The sequence below is a fragment of the Terrapene carolina genome, unplaced genomic scaffold (genome assembly GCF_002925995.2).
Source record: "Terrapene carolina triunguis isolate 2854851 unplaced genomic scaffold, T_m_triunguis-2.0 Scaffold190, whole genome shotgun sequence".
Taxonomy (NCBI): Eukaryota; Metazoa; Chordata; order Testudines; family Emydidae; genus Terrapene; species Terrapene triunguis.
Genome location: NW_020664541.1, coordinates 8838 through 11530, shown reverse-complemented (window position 1 = coordinate 11530; position 2693 = coordinate 8838).

Genomic DNA, 2693 nt, shown 5'->3' with positions numbered 1-2693 from the left:
GATCACATGTCACTGCAAGACTTCATTACTCACTTGCCAGCACACACGTATACAGGAAGACTCACAGGTAAAACACAGCCATCTGCAGACAATGGTCCTGGTTAATGGGAGTCATCAAGATTCCAAACCACCATTAATGGCCCACACTTTGCATAATGACAATAGGCCCTCAGAGTTATATTTCATATTTCTAGTTTCAGATACAAGAGTGGTACATTTATACAAATAGGATGATCACACTCAGTAGATTATAAGCTTTGTAATGATACCTTACAAGAGACCTTTTGCATGAAGCATATCCCAGTTATATTATAATCACTAATTATCATATTTTTATAAAACCATATAGACTGCACAACGTCACAAGCTCCCCAGAGGCAACAGCAAGGAAAGTAACCAACACCGGGGACGGGTATCAATCAACTCATCAACAACCACTGTCCAAGAAGGGAGCTACAATACAATCACTCACCTGCATGACACCACACCAGGGGAACTGCTCAACCACGCCTGGAGACTCAGCAATGCCCCCAGATATTCCTGGACTTGTGCTCCCCAACCACATGGGACTGAGGTAATAAAACAGACACAGTGGCCACATGCGGGGTCTTTTCTCCTTCACCCACCTACACTGCAAGCAACAAAGACACTGAGAAGACAGAAGACTCCAACAGAGGATACTGGCCCAGATTTAAGTGACAAATCTGTATATTAAGGACTGCAATATCCAGTAGGGTGAGAAAAACTGCTTAGTCTAGATGTTGCCCAGTCTAATAGGGTTGAGAGTTTAGACTGTGTGCTTATATATATATATATTTTGGTAACTAACTCTGACTTTTTGCCCATCACTTAATACAGGTATCACTTAAAATCTACTTTTTGTAGTCAAATTTGTTTTACTGTTTATCTTTACCAGTGAGTTTGTATGAAGTGTGTGGCAAATCTGCTCAAGTTTTGCAAAGGCTGGTGTATATCCACTTTCCATCGATGAAGTGGTGAACCAATTAATAAATCTGCATTGCTCGTCTTGAGCAGTGCAAGACCATATATTCCTGAGGTACAGTTCTGGGAGCTGGAGGGATATGGCTGTGGCGCCTTTCTCGGTGTGATTCATGAGTGGCTCTGGGAGCATTCATGCAATATAGCTGGGTGCGGGGCTCCACTTGCTGTTGTGCTGAGGGATCACAGTACCTGGAAGGACTTGCTGATTGTTACTAGCAAAGCATTGTGAGAGACAGCCCAGGCTGGAGAGGTTTAAGGGGGCACAGTGGTCACACAGTCCCAGGCTGCACCCCAAGGATTCCATCACAAGGTCCACCAATGGCTACTAGCCAAGATGGTCAGGGACGCAACCCCATGCTCCGGGTGTCCCTAAATTCCAACTGTAGAAGCTGGGAATGGACGATGGGATGGATCTTCAAAATTGCCCTGTTCTGTTCATTCCCTCTGGCCACTGTTGGAAGACAGGATACTGGGCTAGATGGACCATTGGTCTGCCCAGTATGGCCGTTCTTATGTTATTGATTGGAGTATCTACAGCAACTGCTTCTTTGACAGAATTTCTTGTTAGAAGACTTGCAGTCTTGTTAGAGTAAATCCAGTGAGGGGATGGATTAGCAGGCAGAGGACAGATGAGGTCGTCAAAGGTAATCAAATTTTTCACTTGCCTGTGCAATTCATCACACGGCTGTCACTTCTATCAGATAAAAAATTAAACCAACCACCAAATAATGCTGATTGAGAAAGCATGTCTCAAAAGCAGAAGACAGTTTAAAGAATGCAGACATAAACATCAATGGATGGAGACATCCCCACCCTTCAAACTCTGGGTGAAGGAGAATGTTGTGAAATGATATCCTCAGAGGAGCAGAATTGCAGTACAGGAATCATCCCTTCTCTAGTAAACACCTTTTCCAATCTAAAATGTCTGGGAAATAGATCACATACCTTTGACAACACCCTCCGCCCAGTAATCCATCTTCCTGGAACACAAAACTTTTCAACCCCTAACCTTCTTGGAACAGCCACCTTTGCAAAAAATAGACAGCTTGCCACAGGAAAGGATTCCTCTTTCCCCCACAAATGGCAGGCATCCTGTCCCCTTCACATACCATTGCCTGAGAGTCTGGAGAGTTATATAGCCCTATTGGGCCCAGCATATTGGAAAGACAAGGCAGGTGAGGTTCTCTCTCACCCACCTGTCTCTCTAATTGCCTTAGAGTGTTGTTTTTTAATCTAACTGCATTTCAAAGCAGTGATCAATGACTCTATGCGAGTGCCTCAGCAGAGTTTAGAAGTTCCCTTTTCTGTATTCCCGCTTTTTGCTCCTGACTCCTTCCCTTCACCCCCGTACCTGTGCTGGGATTCTTCCCCTAAGCAAGAGAGTGCTGTGTGAAACAGTGGGGGGATACCTTAAAGAAGCGGGCCAGGGTTCCCTTCAAACTTTTAATTTAAAAGCTAGACTCTGAGCTGAGTCACTGCACCCCGCTAGCTTCTGTGTCCGCCTGGCTGAAAAGGGAGGAGCAGCCTCATCTTGTCCATATAAAACCGTCACCGCAGCAGCTCTTGAGTTTCACTTTCTATGCTTCCAGCGTGTTCAGTGGGAAATCAAAACTGAACGAAAGGCTGTGTGCAATGCCGCCCCCTGAGGCTGCAGGGGAGGACATATCACAGGCAGACACGGGGAGACTCTC